Below are 19,213 nucleotides of genomic sequence, written 5' to 3'. Positions count from 1 at the left end.
AATTTTTAAAGGATGATTTTTTGCTTCTAACTGACTCTGTAACTCTGCTGTTTAGCCATGGTGATATATTTTTCGTCCTCTTACTATTTTTTTTATTTGGGGTGTATATATATTTAGTTTGAGCCTCTTCTGTTTCCATGCAGCTTGCTGGCATATCACTCTTCTGACTTTTCTTTCTAATTTCCATTTAACTAGCTTGTACACTTTTTTTTCATAGTTCCTCTTTTTGAAGTTAAATGCTACTGTAGTAGGTTTCTTTAGTATTTTCCCCCCATAAGGATGTTGGATTTATTTACATTATGGTCACTAGTACTGAGCACTTCAGCTATATTCACCTCTTAGACTAGATCCTCTGCTGCACTTGGGATTAAATCAAGAATTGCCTCTCCTGTTGTGGGTTCCAGGACTAGCTGCTCCAAGAAATATTCATTAATGGAGTCGAGAAACATTATCTCTGCATCCCGTCCTCAAGTGACCAGTCAATGTTGGGTTTTGTTTTTGTAGGCTCTCTAATCTCCCTGAGCATTTCACAGTTACCATTGCTATTCTGGTCAGGTAACTGGTACTATATTTCTACTGTGTTACTCTTATTATCCAAGCATGGAATTTCTGTCTATAGAGATTCTGTGGTATTCTGATTCATTTAAGATTTTTAATATATTTGATTCTATAGTGCCACTCTCCCACCACCATGGTCTATTCTGTCTTTCCTATATATTTTGTACTCTGCTATTACTGTGTTTCATGATTATCATTGTTCCATCAAATTCCTGTGATGCCTATTTTCGTGTATGTCGATGAAGAAATTTTGAAAATAATTAAGGGAAAATAACTTGCACTGGGCCTGAGGATCAATTTGGGAGGTTGTACTTTGGCAAGAACTACCAATGCAAATATTAATAAAGGTGAACGCAATCAGAAATGCTTTAAATATTTGAGAAGCAAGCATCCAGGCAATCAAGGAAGCAGTAGGACCATTAAGCAGGGCTGAAAGTTTAGTGACGGATCAGTTTGATACACTTAGGACTGAATGAATGCTTTGGCGTATTACTCATGAGAGAAACTGGAGGTCAAATTCTCAAGACTAGGCTAAATTGCCCTGGGAAGACAGTGAAATGATGATAAAGCTTTATCATCCTGACAGGGCAAGGGAATTAAATTAATGAGGAACTGACAAAGCACCAGTCTCTTACAAATTATAGCTCAAAATTATAATACTTGTATAGAGCTTTCCAAGGATTAGATTCAGCTAGGATCCATTGATGAAGAGTGGGAAAGGGGTCCACAACATTTTTACCCAAAGCTCCTTGTGGAGGCTTCACCAATAGAGTCTGACTCTTTTGCAGGAAGAAGCTTTTGCGGGGTGAGGGGCAAATCTTTACTTTGTGCTCCAGGGAACCAGTCCTCTCTATATAGGACAAACCCATTTGAATGTAAGTCTCTTGGAAAAACTCCCCATTCTCTCTCTCCACACCATAGTGACTCTGAGTTTTATTTCGTATCTGGAAAGAATGGGCTGAGTGAATAAATTTATTCAACAGCTGCACGGAATGTTGCATGAGCTGATGGTGACACTCTTCTTTATTCCTGAATTTCTGTAGCTAGTAATTCTTTGTCTGCATCTGGCTCACAGACAGTTTGTGTATATTCACTGTTTGTAATTCACGTGGCTTAGTTACATGAATCATTTGGTATTGGGTATATGATCTGACTGAAGGCTTAAGATGCCAAGAAGGGTTTTTAATTCTTGTATTCACTTGTAAAACTCACAACTTGCATCTCTGGTACATAAATTATTCCATCTTAAAATGTTGATACCATCGGTTAGTAGATGGAATAAAAAAGCTCAGTACATTAGCTTGTGTCATTTACTTTCACTGTTGGCTCATTTTGGGGTAATTCATTGGCGTTCTGGGTATATTTGGCAGAACACTGCCACCTCTGGACTAGAGACAGACAAATTCTAGACAGATCCAGGTTTTCTCTCTCACTAAAATTCTGCCACTGTGTGGGTAGATGGAGTGCTGCCCTGCCAGGAATCCCACTTGTTGTCAATCAGTCTCAATACAAGGATTCACCTGTATGATTTTCTTTAAGGAGCAGCATATTAAAGTGGCCTGCAAAGAATACTTGGTTAGCAAGCTGCACAGTGGTCCGCCTATAGAGGCTGGGCACTATAAATAGCTATAAGCACAAAATAATTCCTCTATTACACTAAATATAAAAATCATTGAGCATATTCAGCCCTAAAACCTATTCTCCTTTCGCCTCTGTTTGGGGGACTGCGGAGGAGGTGATAACCTTCACAAAGTTACAAAACACTGTTTTACTTATAATAGAGGGATCTAAACATTCTGTAAGTATGAAATGGAGTAAGTTCTGGAATGGACAAATAAAGATTAATGCCTGATTCTGCAAGATGATCTGTGAAATCGGTGGGTCTCGGTGTAGGCACAGAGGTTCACCCATATAGGTCAATGTGTAGGATTAGGGTATGTCTACACAGCCCACAGAAGTACATCTCCCAGCCTGGACTGACAGACTCAGGTTCATGCTAATACTCTAGAAATAGCTGTATAGATGGCTCTTTGAAGTTGTGGCTTGGGATGGAGCTCAGGCTTTGAAACCTAGGGAGGGCTGGAGGGGGTAGGCTTCAGAGGAGTCCCCTGCACTCAAGGCAGGATTAAGTATTATCTAGTCCATCCCTGACAGGTGTTTAGGGATTTTTAAGAGCAGATTGGACAATGATGGAGATTCCACAACCTCCCAAGGCAACTTATTCCAGTGCTTAACCACTCTGACAGTTAGGAAGATTTTCCTAATGTCCAACCTAAACCGCCCTTGGTTCAATTTAAGCCCATTGCTTCTTGTCCTATCCTCAGAGGTTAAGAAGAACAATTTTTCTCCCTTTTCCTTGTAACAACCTTTTCTGTACTTGAAGTGACAGAGGAGGAAAGAAAGGGCACAACACTCTAGCCAACAACTATGTCTCCTCCAAGATTGCACTTGTCACTTCTGTGGGAAAATCTGCAGGGAACGAATTGGGCTCTTCAACCACTTAAACTCAGACATCATCCTCGTATCAAGGGATAGCCGAAGATTCATGAACTACACAAATCAGGGCATTGTGTTGTTTGTTTGAAGTCTTTAGGTTTTGGGACCTACTGTCTTAATAGGTATTGGGGCGTAGTGTTATACAAAATACATCAGCCAGATTCTAATTGCCACATTTTAGGAAAAATCTTCAAGCACAATGCTCTGTAACAGCTGGGGATCTAGATTGTGTAATGTAATTCTTTCCAGCTCTGATACATGGTGGCTTTTCATTAATATCTTATTGACACAGGGAGATAATTTTTAGTCACAATGTTCTGGTAGGTACCTTACAGCTTTCAGCCCCAAAAGAATATGTTAAATGATGCAGTTGGTCTGTGGTCTGAATGTTTCACTTGTGCTGCATTCCCCGTGTTCACTGTGCATGTGGTGTATATCTTCCCAAGGGTCCAGCCTAGAACAGGGAGTTCGGCTTTTGGGAATAGGATAAAGTTTTTTTGGTTTTTCTATTAAAAATAAATTTTACTGCAGAGTGTGAGCATAATGAGAACTTAGGGCATTTGCCTTTTTCTCAGCCTAAGGTTCTCTTTGGCAGATGAGTAAGAATATTCTTAGCATTGATCTGTGACAGTGCATTGTCTGTCTGTCTGATAGGAGTTGTATTTGCTATTTATAGATTTTAGCAGTTTAATAGTGTGATTTAAAACATTGTGTGTTATCTGACACACTTAGCCAGGATACATAAAGCCTCTCCCTCTTCCCTTCCCCCAGCCTGTGAAAACAAAGTAGCTTAGCTTTCTGAATACACAGAGAATTGGGTCCGTTGTTGCTGAAGAGTTAACTTCCTACAGGAGGGTAATGAGAGAGCTTCCTTTACATTAGCAACTATTTGGCATTGCCTCAAGAAACAATCTTCTGAGGATGACCATCTATCCAGTGATCTCCTATCCCTGACCTCTGTTTTTTTTTTTGGAAAGGGTTTGTGGCTGAGCAGCTGTGGTGAGATTGGGAGCCCTGAGTTCCTTTTCTAATTTCACCTCCTGATTTGTCTGGATGTAGAGCAAAGACAACACTGGTTTTGTAGAATGATGATCTAGTGAAAGACAAAGAATGTGTCCAACTGTTATAGATCTGTCAGCCTTTAATACAGGGGTCTCAAAGTCCCTGCCCGCGGGCCATCCGTGGCCTGAAAACCTCCCCATGTGGCCCGCTGAGGAGAGAGACATACAGCCACGCTGCCAGCTCTGTCTGCTGCAGGCGCTGCCTCCTGCAGCTCTCATTGGCTAGGGGAAAGGGACAGAGATACCATCACTAGTCGCCGTGCAGAGTCAGCCATGGAGGCGGTGTCACTTTTTTCCACAATGAATATAAACAAGTCAAAATACCAAACACAACTATCTGATGCATACCTTGCTGCAATCCTGAAGGTTTCAACTGCTCAGTCACTGAGGCCAAACATCAACAAACTGACAGAACTGAAGCATTGCCAGGTATCTGGCAAACACTAAAAACTCTCTGGCAGGCGAAGAATTGTATAAAGTTGTATGACAGTTTTATTATTTCTAAGAAATCTGAAATGTTTATATTGTATATTTTATTTTCTGAACACCATCTTCAGTGACATTATTGGCCCTGTGGGAGGATTTGAGGACTGGCACTGGCCCTAAGGTAAATTGAGTTTGAGACCCCTGCTCTAATATCTTTTAACCATGAGGATTTCACTTGTCTGTGGACCTGGTGGAAATGGCTGCAGTCACTTTTCAATGGCTCCTTTCTTTCTTCTGTGATCCCAGTGCGTTGTATGGGTGACTGCTCATGTGTTATACAGTGTGTCTGTCTCAGAGTTCTTCAAAGTTCCATAGTGACCCATCTTGCTCAGTGTTTGTGAGGCTTCAGAGGGATAATTCATTGCAATTTAGAGCTACTCCACTTCCAGTGTGAATTAACTAATGCAGAATGAGACTCCAGATTATTTGGAAGAAAGCTTATGTGGGGATAAAGGTCGTTTATTCTGAACTCACTAAAGTTAATAAACATAGACTCTGTATGTGGACACCAAAATATTTAGTCAAATATTGAAAATGTGTGGAAACCAGAGTGACTATAATAATGCAATGATCAGTATAAAGTTGTAACATTTCAAACAAGCATTTTTGTAAACTGATCTGTGAAAATTTAAAATGATGCAGAAAAACAAATTTTGAGTACTGCAAAATGGTGAGTACTAGTTTCTAATTCAGCAATATTGCAAACCCTAAGCATTTAATAATCATGAGACAGGACCCCCAAAATCATGAAAATGGCATGGATTTAAAAAAACCCAACAACCTTCTTTACCTTCCGGTTTCTGAGCTTTTTAGGATCAACTTAGGTCACACTTTCAAGCTTTTCCTCACAACTGTGGAGGTAAACAAGGGCTAGAAATGTTTTTTTTTTTTTTATAAAAGCTGAGGTTTTCATGTACATGATTCAAGAGCTGGGGCTATAAGAAAATGAAGAAGCCACCAAATATCAGAACACTGACCATAAAGTAGTGAGAGTTTGCAATAGCGACTGTATATATTGTAATTAATCTTACTGTATTAACCTCTGCATCCAACATCCAGCCAGCACAGGCAAGGGTCTTATTGCCTGATGCCTGTCTTAGGGGACAGCGAGAGGCTGCATGGGAGTGGGAGTAGTAGGTCAAAGGTAGCAGCCTGGGAGCCAGCTGTGGAGGAAAGGCTGGGTAGCAGGTGCCTAAGAGCTGGAAGGACAGAGTGGTAAATGGGAGGACTTGAACAGTGGGGCTGGAGGGCCTTGAATACTGGAGACCCTGTTGTTGAAGTAGGAGGACTAGGATTGAGTGAAAGGGTCATTCAGATACTGTTAACTTTACTATCTTAAGTTTAACTGTGTAAGGATAACTGTGCAAAGAGTATTCTCAGTGTTTATTTCTGACCCATATTTATAAGAAGTAGGGCTGTCAATTAACTCACGTGATTAACTCAAAAAAAGTAATCACAGTATTAATCGCACTGTTAAACAATAGAGCACCAATTTAAATGTATTAAATATTTTGGATGTTTTTCTGTATTTTCAAATACTCAATTACAACACAATACAAAGTGTACAGTACTCACTTTATTATTTTTATTACAAATATTTGCACTGTAAAATGATAAACATATTTTTCAATTCATCTCATACAATACCGTAATGCAATCTCGAAAGCACAACTTAAAAATGTAGATTTTATTTTGTTACATGATTGCACTCAAAAACAAAACAATGTAAAACTTCAGAGCCTATAGGTCTACTCAGTCCGATTTCTTGTTCAGCCAATTGCTAAGGCAAACAAGTTTCTTTACATTTACAGGAGATAATGCTGACTGCTTCTTATTTACAATGTCACCTGAAAGTGAGAACAGATGTTCGCATGGCACTTTTGTAGTGGCATTGCAAGGTATTTACGTGCCAGATAAGCTAAACATTCGTATTTGTATACTTTCAGTATACAGTAAGAAATATGATTTTAATGTGTTCCCATAAATTTTCCAAGAGCTGCCTCCATGTTGTAAGAAGGTGTTTTGTGATGCATAGGAAAATGAGAGTGCTAAATATTACATCTGCATTGATCCTTTGAAATGTCACTACTTGGGATCTGTCCTTCTATTTGGGCACTTTGGCTCCTGAAAGTAGGTCAATCTATAACATAGGAGTAAATTATCCAGGAAAAAGGCATCCTGGAGTGTGTAGTAGATTAAAGAAATTGGGAATCGTTCCCACCTCTCTGAGCACTCTCTACTTACTACCATGGGAAGGTGAGGACTTCCTTTGTTACCTGTGTTTTGTTTGAGTTAGTGTTGGAGAAGGGAAACTGAATAATAGTTCTGTTGACAATAAAGCCACTCTTTGATTTTTTTTTTTTAAATAGTCACTCATTGAGCTAAGGCGTGTATATTATGAAAACAAAAATGATGCAAGAGTTTATCTAGTGCCAGATTTATGCTTATTAAAAAGTGCTTAGTAAAGTCAAACAAATAGATTTTAAAGGTCATCAGACTAAAATACATGCAGTATAATATCACCATTGTCAAGAAACTTAACTGAACAATTGTGATTAAATGAAAAGAACAAATACCATTCTATTGCAACACATTAAAAAGGCTCCAGTATTTAGCTCCTAAAATAGTCAGAAACAGAAAATAAATGAACTATTAGAGACTCTTTTTTTTTCTATTTTAAAGGAGTATAGGGAATACCGTCCCACATCTGACTGTTGGTGTATTTTGTCTGGTATTGTTTCACTGTCCATGGACAGTAAAGGATGTTTTAGAGTGTGACGTTATTGACAAACTGTGACCATATAGATCATTGTTGCAACCACTGTTTATATATTTGCAGCAAATATTGTACAAAGGTTGTCGTGTAAGGTGTCTATGGAAAGGTTATGATTTGCTGGTCATGATTATGCTATCTGTATGTGTGATGTTTGTAGCTGAAGTTATGAATATTGGCTATATACTTGTATATCAATGTGTTTTGATTCTAAGTATCCTCAGTGAAGCATTTGGTCAGCTTCTTGAGAAGGAGCTATTCTCTGTAAGTGCCCAATCAAGAAACACTTAACTGACAATGGACTTTAGGAGATGCCATCTGAACTTTCCTGAGAACATTCAAACTAACATGTAAACAGTGGCATCGGCCTGCAAGCTGAGTCATGCATGGACATGTGACTTGCTCGTGTGACTCCAAGTTCCATCTTGCTGCTGTAATTTTCCACAGTAAGAAAAAAGAGGGGTCCTTCCACCTGGAAGAGACTATAAAAGGCAGCTGCCTCATCTCCATTTTGTCTTCAATCCTGCTTCTTACTGCTGGAGGAACCTTGCTACAAACAAACTCTGAACAAAGGACTGAATGACTCATCTCAGCTGTGGATGTACTCCAGAGACTTGATTTGAACCTGCAGTTTATTCTATCACTGCTTCAAGCCTGAACCAAAAACTTTGCTATTACCGTATGTAATTGATTCAATTTAACCAATTTTAGCGCTCATCTATATCTCTTTTTCTTTTTATGAATAAACCTTTAGATTTTAGATTCTAAAAGATTGGCAACAGCATAATTTGTGGGTAAGATCTAATTTGTATATTGACCTGGATCTGGGCCTTGGTCCTTTGGGATCAGGAGAACTTTCTTTTACTGGGGTATTGGTTTTTATAACCATTCATCCCCATAACAAGTGGCACTGGTGGGAAACTGGAATACCTAAGGGAATTGCTTGTATGACTTACGGTTAGCCAGTGGGGTGAAACCAGAGTCTTCTCTGTTTGGCTGGTTTAGTTTGCCTTGGTATGCAAAGGAACTCCAGCCTTGGGTGTAGCTGCCCTGCTCTAAGCAATTTGTCCTGAACTGGTACTCTCAGAAGTGCCCCACCAAAGGTATTCCCAAGGTGAACCATTATACAATAATATACGTATAGGAAGGAACCCAAGGTAGCATACTGTTTAAAACATGAAAGCTGAAATCCTATTTACATTTCTCTTATAGCTACAGGGTAGTATAACTGGATAATATTCCCAATATAAATGTCTAATTCTTTGACATTGAATTCTCCTTCTGTAAATACTTGGTAGCAGTGAGTTTCAAAGGTTAATTGTGCTGTAACTTTTAAAAACTTTTTTCCCCTTTTTTTATCAACTTAAAATATTTTTAATTTCATTGGGTGTCCCATTATTCTTGTTAGAGGAAAAAGCAAATAGAGAGAGATTTCTATCAGCCTTCTCTAGTCTCATTGTTATTCTATATAACTTTGATGTAATTAACAAAACAGTTTTATTTAGTGAGAAGTAATCTGTCCTCAGGCAGATTGTAGCCCTTCTCTGGAAGTATTTTTCTGTTTTATCCTCCTTGAGATAGGGTGCTCAGATCTGAACAAGAGAGAGTCCATCATCAATTTATATACTGGTGCTATAATATTTTCATTGTTCTCTTTTCTTAATGCAACCTAATACTCTCTTTAATATTTGACCACTCATTCACACTGAGGAAATTTATTCATTACGTTGGAAAAATGTGTGAACAGTGAGATGGCAAAGTTTGCAGATGACACAAAATTACTCAAGGTAGTTAAGTCCAAAGCTGATTGTGAAGAGTTACAAAGACACCTCTCAAAACTGGATGATAGGGCAACAAGATGAAATTCAATGTTGAGAAATGCAGTGTAACACACGTTGGAAAACACAGTCCCAACTATACATAGAAAATGATGCGGTCTAAGTTAGCTGTTACCACTCAGGAAAGAGACCTTGGAGTTATTCTGGAGAGTTCTCTGAAAACATCTGCTCAGTGTGCAGTGTCAGTCAAAAAAGCTAAGAGAATATTCGGAAGCATTAGGAAAGGGACAGATAAAACAATAAATATCAATGCCACTGTACAAATCCATGGTAAACCCATACCTTGAATACTGTGTACAGTTCTGGTTGCCCTATCTCAAAAAGAATATATTCAAAATGGAAAAGGTGCAGAAAAGAGCAACAAAAATTATTAAGAGAATGGAACAACTCCCATATGAGGAGAGATGAAAAAGGCTGGGGACTATTCAGCCTGGAAAAAAGATGACTGGGGGGATATGAATGGTGTGGAGAAAGTCTAACCCTCTATGGTTTGACCCAGCATGGCCATTCTGATGATGTCCCAACTCTAATTTTTAAGATGAGTGGTTGAGTGATCAAAATAACATGTTGTAGGTGCAGCCAATCAGGAAACCAGAAACAACACCATGGTTAGGCTGGTTAGCAGAAACCATTTTGGCTTTTCTCTAGAGTGTCAGTGGTTTGAGGGAGGAGAGGTTTCTTTATCTTCCTTCCTTCTAAACACACGTGTATGAGCACAAACTACCTAGGATTTTAAGGAAAAATTAGCCTGTCTGTCACCTGAAGACACCAGTGGGATACTAAGTGGAATGCAACAAAACAAATAACCAGTAGGATTGAAGTGGTATTGAGGAGCTAGAGGCCACGTGGCCTGGTGGGATCCTCCAGAAGTTCTGATGTCTTGGACAAGTATCCAAACTGTGAACCTTTTGAATATCCCCAGTTGCAAAATTTTTATGAGATTTGGTCAAGGTGAGGTAAGGGGGTCACACATTTATTTTTCTGCCCCTTGCAGTCAGTGTTCAGGCCAATAGAATCAGTGGGTTGTTTTTTTTTTTTGGGCTAATTTCTTTGTAGCCTGGGTTTCTCTGATGGTGCCATTGTGAAGCTGGTACAATGTATGCAGTGAAACTGGAGGTTTTCAGAAATGAGAGGATGTGTGCAACTTTGGTTTCTAAATTGTTTCGATTTCTAAAGCTTGTATTCAATGGAACATAGAATTTGGTGAGTCAAACCTACTGTCATTTATGCTAGAGTTTTTAGCCTTGTTGTTTTTGCATCAATGCTGACGTGCTATAATTTGAAAGCTTGTACTAAAGCTTGTAGTCGTACAGTAACAGGACTAAAATAATACTTCAAATGCATATACCTTAATGAAAAAGTATTGGAGTGTTGAGCAGAAAATACAAGGTAAAAAGAAGTTTCTCAGAATTGGAGGTAACGCTCTGAAATTTAATGTTCAACTTTTAATCAGAAACCTTTGTGAAGGCCTCAAATATTTTTGTTGGGTTTCTTAGGATATGTCTACACTACCCTCTGGATTGGCAGATAGTGATCAATCAGGGATTGATTTTATCGCATGTAGTGTAGATGCAATAAATCGATCCCCGATCACTCTCCCATCGACTGCTGAACTCCAGCTCGGCAAGAGGTGGAAGCAAAGTCGACAAGGGAGCGGCGACTATCGATCCCGCACCACGAGGACATGAAGTAAGTGATTCTAAGTAGATCTAAGATACGCAACTTCAGCTACAAGAATAGCGTAGCTGAAGTTGACATATCTTAGATCGACCCCTCCCCCCCCCCCCCGAGTGTAGACCACGCCTTATTGCACATATAAATTCAGATTTTCAGTAGCTTGTATTGTTAAAGAAATTAGGTTAAAAGGTACTACTGTATAAACAGTGAGGTATGTTCTAGTGATCAAAGTGAATTGGCAGAAAAATTTGCTTTCTAGGGTTATACTTATATTTTAGCTATCCAAGATTGTTAATATTTTAATTTGGTATGGCTGAAGGGTTTGTAGCAACTTGTATGATTCAGTAGCTTTACATGGCCTGCTAATTCATGTCTTAGTGACGCATACAACTTAGTAAAGTCTTCTGTAGGGGAGCATGTAAACTTTTTTGTTTTCTTTTGCCATTGTACTCTCTCAAACTCTTTTCTGTTAATCTTTTCATAGCTGAAGTTTTATTTAGATTGCTCTGTAGTTAACAGTACTACTTAATTATTAATATTCATATAGTGCCAGTGTGCACGCTGTCTTACAGACAAATAAGAATGGTGTACTCAAAGATTTAATAGTCTCTATTTGGGCATAACACAACGAGTAAGGATGATGATTGACATAGGGGTTAGGGAAATGGCAGATCAAGATAAGAACAACAACAAAATCATCAGTCTGCTTGGCTTGGTGTGCAGATATCTTGATGGAGCATTGCCCGAGACAACTCCCAAGTGCCTGAAGGCCCCCTTGTGTAGGCTTCAAGATCAAAAATAGCTGAAATGTTAGATCAATCACCAGCTGGATTGCTCACTTTAATATCTATATATGGTTGCTGAAAAGCATTGTGGTACCACATTGGACGTTGAGTATTTGGTTTGGGTCTGAAGTTTTTATATTAGCATAGTGTTCTGGCCAGTTGTATTATCAATAAAATATTAATTGATGCTGTCTTTCCCAGGATATAGTGAGTGGGCAGAGACCAATGTACCACTTCAAGAGGATAAAAATTATTAGTTGGTGTTAGGTTAGATCAGGGATCGGCAACCTTTGGCATGTGGCCCGGCGGGGAAAATCTGCTGGTGGGCTGGGACGGTTTGTTTACCTGCAGCCTCTGCAGGTTTGGCCGGTTCACCGTTCCAGGCCAATGGGGGCTGTGGGAAGCAGTGGCCAGCACATCCCTTGGCTTGCGCTGCTTCCTGTAGCCCCTATTGGCCTGGAACGGCAAACCGCAATGCTGCAGGTAAACAAACCGTCCCGTCCCGCCAACAGCTTTCCCTGACAGGCCGTGTGCCAAAGGTTGCCAATCCCTGGTAGAGTAAGATAGGACAATTGAGATTTCTTCACTTTCTCCATTTGCAGCGGTATGAATGCTCCTAGTAAACATAGGCATGTGAAAACCCATAACATATGGCTTTAATTTAAGGAGACATAATAAATATTTGTATTAATATAGTTTAAAAGTTACATTCCAGTCCATTCTCAGTGATTAAACATATCGAATTACATGTTATAGGTAGAAAGAGCAGAAGGTGGGTGGCAATAAAAAAACAGAAACAAAACAGCAGCAGCAAAAAAGCCCAAGAAACCTCCTATTCCCTACATAAGCTTTTTGTTATGGCTCCGCCTGTATGACTATTCTCATATCCTTACAGCACCCAGTCCAGCAATTCAGAATGTTACTTGAAAGCTCCAGTAATAAAAGCATGTGTCAGATTAGCCTAAAATGCCAGTCTCAGTGGTTATGTCTACACTACACAGCTTTTAGTGACCTGGCTGTGTCGCTACAGCTGTGCCACTAAAAGGTGCGCAGTGTAGCTGCTGTTTGTTGGCTCTCCTGCCGACAAAAAACTTCCACCCCCAACGGGTGGGGTTAGCTTTGTCGGCAGGAGCACCCTTCTGCTGGCAAAACGCTGTTCACACCGGTGCTTGATGTCGGCAAGACTTTTGTCTTTTGGGGGTGTGCAGTTTAACACATCTGAAAGACAAAAGTTGTGTCATTCAGTTGCCAGTGTAGACATACCCTTAGTGTTGGCAAGCAATGCCATTCTCCTGTCGCAAAATATATGTGCGTATATACTTTATTTATTTCTCTTTAATCATTTGTCTGTGACTGCACATAGCTTGTCTTGTAAAATTAGGCTTTCCCAGTATCTGAGACATTCTTAAGGCCTGGTGTAATTCCTAAGTTCCTATACTTTCCTCTTCTATTCAGGGCTGCCTTTCATGGCATTGATAGGAAGCTGAAAGCTTTTTCTGGTTCTGAGGTATTCAAACAATTGGAGCCACCATTTCCCTGAGCTTCTACTGGCCTGAAATCAGGTTATGGAAAATAAGAAACATTTTCAAATGTATTGGAGTTCAGTGTTTTCTTAGTGGCAGTGGGCCAATCTCTAGTAACAAATCCACCCATTCAATACGTGTCCCAAGTCTTCAGCTTGCACACACAGTATATGGGAATGGAGATATTCCACATCCCACTCCCCTTCCACTTGAACAAAGGGAACTTTGATTCTTGACCTGGAAGTAGCAAGTATGACTGCTATAGCTCAACCTCAGGCAGCATGTATTAGGTTGTTTATGGGAAACCTTCATTATCCTTAATTGGGTAATCTTTGCCTAACACTGTTACAGTACCAGATATGGAGTTCTGTGTGGCTCTCCTTTACTGTGCCAAAATAGAAAAGCTGCTTATGATGACAGTGTACAGCCCAAAAATATCTAGTTAAACTTGGTTCTCTTTTCTCCCTCCACCCCCAAACCCTTTCCCCTCCTCATTCCAACCCTGATTTATTGAACTGAAGGCCTCACACCAAATTTAGATGAATCAGAAATGATCTTCATATTGTTCACTCTTTCTAGAAATGATTTCTTCTTAAAATTCCAGCACTGGAGTCTGATATAGTTATTTCACAATTCATTCTGCCCCACAAAAGGTGATATTAGGTGCTGCCTATTCTGCCAAACACCTCCCAACCTCATTTAATGTCTAAATGCATTAGGTGACTAGCACCAGAGTCAGGCAATGTACTGTCTTACTGTTTAAAATTTGAATTTATGTTAGGGACTTAATTGCTTAGAGTCTGGAAGAAAAATCTCCGTCCCTTGACATGTTGAATGCAAAGGTGACGACCCATGCGTATGTTAATAAAACAAAATAGTCCTTACTTCCTAAAAATAAATGGGATTAATAAATTCTAAATTCCAAGTGTGATCTAAGTGTGGCTCAGAGAAGACTAGAACCCTTTCTGTTCATCACATTTTAGCAAGCTCCCTTTCTCTGAAAATAAATAACTCATTGTTTTGGAACTATGATGATAACCTTAGACTGTATTGTACCAAATCAGTGGGTAGTTCTGCTGGAAAATGGATAGTACAATATGGGCTACTGTTAAAAAGAACACACAATTCTTCCAGCCTGCCAAAGTAAACAATCCCGAGTGCTGCACAACAGAAAATGGTTAATAACCCCATTTTAAGATCAGACTCAGCCAAAACATTAACAAATGATATAACATCTAAAGAGACTGTATACCAAATAACTATAACCTAAACAAGTAAAAAAATAGTGTCATTCAAGGTGACCTTCTGCTGGAATTAATATAGTCCTTCTACATCTTAAGACCCAAGTGTTTGGCCCTCCCCCCCCCCCCCCCGAATCACAGGTCTCCTTTTGGCTGTAACAAGAGCTTGTGCCATAATCTCAGTCACCCCTATAGTAATGTTATCTAACGCTTTCCATTATAAAGGATTCTGGTGACCTATTTTTCTTGACGCTCTCATGCCTTTTTAGTTTGCAGCAGGCCTTTGATATTTAGCTGTGGGAGCATCTGAGAGCCAGGGAAATGTCTTTTCTCTATCCCATAAAATTCCATTCAGATTTAGCTGAGACACAAACCATTAAAAATTGCCATTTCCTTTCTCTTGTTTGTTTTTTCTTCAGGGAAATTCTATAACATGCCCAAGTAAGTCAACATGTGAATGCTCCAAAGTGCAGCACCCACTGCACTAAGAACACCAGAGCAGCTGGGGGATGAAAAGGAAGAATCTGGCACGTGGTCCTTGCCCTTTTCTGGGGACACCATATAGAGCAGGAACCAGGGAGGGGGTGGACTTTTCTCCCAGACCCAGTACCTGGTCTTGGGGCCCATTTCCCCTCGGGCACTCCATGTAGCTGGTGGGAGGAGGGGAGAGAGAGAGAGAGGGAGGGAGGGAGGGCTAGATTTTCCCAGTCAGCCACCTGAACCAGCATATAGTCTATACTAGGGGTTGGCAACCTGCGGCACGCATGCCAAAGGTGGTACACGAGCTGATTTTTAGTGGCACTCTGCTGCCAGCCGGGGTCCCGGCCACCGGCCTGCTGCCTGCCTAGATTAATGGAATCCCAGGCCGGCAGAGGGCTGAGTGGGGCCTGTGCCCGGGACCCCACCTGGCAGGGGCCGGTGGACGGAACCCCAGACTGGCAGCAGACGGAACCCCAGACCGGCAGGGGGCAGAGCTGCTCAGTCTGCTGCCGGTCTGGGGTTCTATCCACTGCCCCCTGTAAATTTAAAATGCATTACTGGCACGCAAAACCTTAAATTAATGAAGAATTGGCATACCACTTCTCAAAGGTTGCCGACCCCTGGTCTATACCCTTTGGGACACTACATGGGTCTCAAGCCCCCTACCTCAGGGCAGGATGTGAGGGGAGAGATCTAGACTAGGTTTTCCCCCACCAACCACCCTTCAAAGACAGCAACTGGGTCCTGTGGTCCATATTCCCTCATGGATAGTAACCTTCTGCTGCCAGTGAATATTGCTCAACTGATCACAAACTGTGCTGCAGCACTGAAGATCCAGGGTACAGACCCTGATGCATGATGGACAGGTAGGCTGCTACAGGTACATGTAATGGAATTTGATTTAACTTTTTTTCCCTAGGTTTATTTTACTTAGCAAAACAACAGTAAAAGGGGGAAAAAAAAGTATTTAAGTTGCAAATTCAAGTGCTCAAGTTAAGTAGTGCCAGATTTACAGTTGCCCATACAACCTTACTTCTGTCTTTGTGCACATGCATTCTGATAGTCCTTAATTACCTGATCACATACTGTTTTTTCCCCACAGGACTTATACCTTAGTATACCAGCTGGATGCACAAGGGGGCAGAATTAAGTTTGCCTGGGCAATTGGAACTTAGGCATTTCTGAACTTTCAAATGCTAACTTAAATATGTTCTTTTAACGTAGGATTTTTTTTCTTCATTTTGGTATGCAGTTATTGAGAATCCAGCATGATCCTTGGTAAATTATTCCAATCACTGGCAATTTTAAAATCAAGATTGGATGTTTTTCTAAAAGCTATGGTCTAGGAATTATTTTGGGGGAAATTCTATGGCCTGTATGATACAGGAGGTCAGACTAGATGATCACAGTGGTCCCTTCTGGCCTTGGAATGTACATAAATGGCAAGGGTGATGTATTCAGGGAGAGAGAATGGTCTTGAGATAAAAGCACTATAGTGAGAATTGGGAGCACTGGATTCAATTTCCAGCTCTGACACTCCAGCACCAGATTTCCTCTGTGATCTTGAGCAAATCACTTAATTTTTCAGTTCCCCATGTGTAAAAGAGAGAGAATAACATACTTGTTGTGGTGTTTTAGATGTTGCTTGAAATTATTAGACCTGGGAGCTCTGGCTATTGGGAGTCTGAAAGGACAGGAAACAGGAAGGATGGGGGAGGAGTTGAGGAGGCTGAGTGAGAGTTACAGAGAGTGCAGCAGCAGCTTGGTAAAGAGGTTTCCACTTTAAAAATAAAGTCCTGTTGAAGTTTGTTAGTACCTTGCCTGGTTAGTACAACATTTTGGCAATGAGGATGGATCTTCTGCCTCTGAACCCACCTGCACCCTTTCTGCAAAGCCCAGGTGAGCCTCCAATTGCTTTTACTGCCTGGATTCATATGTTTGAGACTTATCTGCTTGCAATCAGTGCTACAGAGATTTCTGAAGTAAGAAAGCATGCTCTGCTAATCCACTGCCTTGGAGCAGAAGGGCCGCATATATTTTACACTTTCCCCCTTGCAGATGAGAAAAATGAGACTGCACTCACAGCATTAAATAACTTTTTTGTGCCAACAGTGAATGTAGTAGCTAATTGCTACAGATTTCGCCAGCATGAGCAGACCACCAGGGGAGACTATAATGCAGTATATTGCTTCCCTGAGGAGTCTGATTGTAACTTGTGACTTTGGGAATATGGCAGATGAAATGATTAGAGACCAGCTCATTGAGAAAACCACCATGCTTCGTGTAAGAGAACGCTTACTTCCAGAACCACAACTTACATTAGAAAAAGCAATAACCATTGCTACTCACATTGAGTCAGCTACAGCTGAAGCCAAAATAATGAGCAGGGATACAGGAGGCACAGTCCAGACTGTGACTCTTTTGCAGAAAAGTTCACTGTCGCTGCAGACAAACAATTGCAGGAGGAAAACTAATGAAAAGCCACTGAATCAGCAAATTCAAAATACAGTAAAAGCATGTTCTCTATGGATCCTCACAATACCTTGCAACCTACACAGGATGTCCAGCAAAAGTAGCTTAGGGCAATCATTGCAAAAAGATTGGGCATTTTGTTAAATTATGTTGTAGTAGCCAGTTCAATCAACAGGTCCACTTTAAAAATAAAGTCCTCTTGAAGTTTGTTAGTACCTTGCCTGGTTGATACAACACTTGTCTATTTAGATTATAAACTCTCTGGGGCAGGGACTCTCTCTTACTGTGTTTGCACAGTGCCTGGCAACAACAGATAAAGGTGATGGGTAGCTCTGTACATCAATGAAGCAGTAAAGTGTAAAGAAATAAGATGTGATATCATCAACAAAACAGAATCCGTTTGGGTCAAAATCACTTTGGGGAAGGATTATAAAAGGTTTGTGAAGGGTCCACACACCACAAGTGTGCTTCCTTGTTGCTATGTCTGGGAATTAGCTCTCTCCTATCTGGCACCTCCTTCCATTGGCTGCTGGCACTGTAGTCCCTATTTTTCCTCTCCCTCTCCATGACTCAGTGAGTTCTTTCTTTATGACTCACCCCTTCAGTGGGTTGCTATGTTTCCTCACCCCCCTTTCCCCACACTTCTAGAGTAACAAAATCCCATTGGACAAGCTTTCCAGATACTGCCTCAGATGGTCTTCCAGTCCATGTTGCCGGGTCCTGTGCCACTTTCCAGGAGCTGGTAGGTGAACCCAGGCCTACCTGCTACTTTGTGTTCCACCCCAGGGACCCTATGACTAACAATCTAGGTCTGCTCAGTCTTAGACCCTATTGTTGTTTCCCTAGGTTTCCTTGTACTGAATCTCCCTATCTTCTTGTCTATCTCTGGCTTACTGCTGAGGCTTTCTCAGCTTCTTGACAGACTCTGTAGTCCAGGACAGGAACCCAGGACTTGCTCTCCCCCTGGATCTTCTCCTTGTCTCTGGCCAACTCCTTTTAGGTCTAGGGAGTGACTTTTCCTGCTCTTTCTTCCTAGCTTTTATACTCCCATGCCAGCTCCTCACCTAGCTGGCTTTATCTCCCTTTAGGCCATATAAATTCCTGGGTCCTCTCCAAGTGCACCAGGTAAGGTTCATTGGCCCCTTCTGACCCACATTAATCTTCTCAGGGCTTGTGTGGGGTGGACATCCCATCACAAGGTTCTGTTAGGATAGGGTTAGGGGGTCTGCTATAGACCCATAGGGTCAGACTCAGATATGGATAGAGATCTCTCTACTATTGTTAGAGAGAAATACTATTGGAAATTGTCATAATGGGAGACTTTAAATTCTCATATCTATATCTGGAAGTAAACACTACTAATATTCCATGGCAAGTTATTCCTGGATGTGATAGATGAGTTTTCTTCATCAGATAATTGTCACTGGACCAACAAGAGGTGATGCAGTTTTAGACTTGCTTTTAGTAAGTAGTAAGGACATCCTAAAAGGACTAGTTGTCAGAAATAACTTTCTATCTAATAATCATGCATTGATCCACTTACATTAAATGAAAGGACAATCAGAATGAGGTAATCAGCTATGGCTTTTGATTTCAAAAGGGTGGAAATTAAGGGAATTAGTTAAAGAGGTCAGCTGTACTTAAGGTGTTAACAATGGAGGAGGCTTGGAATTTTTTCAAATCAGGTTGTTTTTTTTTTGTAGCTATCTGAAATTTGCATTCCAAGCAAGGAAAACAATTGTAGGGAAAGGCTCCAGCCCCAGCTAGATGAATAACCACTTAAAGTTTATTATAGAAGAAAGCAGAGCGACTATAGGGAATGG

At 40.6% G+C, this 19,213-nt stretch overlaps 1 protein-coding gene across 5 annotated transcripts in view; it reads left to right on the top strand.

Moving 5' to 3' along the window:
- The window catches only part of PDE4D (phosphodiesterase 4D), a 1,085,833-nt gene that overhangs the window by 15,604 nt on the left and 1,051,016 nt on the right, over positions 1-19,213 (top strand). Inside the window, exon 1 of one of the 5 annotated variants that reach the window (XM_039543146.1) lies at positions 10,748-10,901. The exons of the other annotated variants lie outside the window; for them this stretch is intronic. The gene's annotated coding sequence lies outside the window, so the exon portion shown is untranslated. Of the gene's footprint in view, positions 1-10,747; positions 10,902-19,213 lie in introns of those variants that run through there. 5 annotated transcript variants of the gene reach the window in all.

The sequence above is a fragment of the Mauremys reevesii genome, linkage group 6, assembly GCF_016161935.1.
Source record: "Mauremys reevesii isolate NIE-2019 linkage group 6, ASM1616193v1, whole genome shotgun sequence".
Lineage (NCBI taxonomy): Eukaryota > Metazoa > Chordata > Testudines > Geoemydidae > Mauremys > Mauremys reevesii.
The sequence above is the reverse complement of the archived record's forward strand: the minus strand, read 5'-3'. Positions and strand labels throughout refer to the sequence as shown.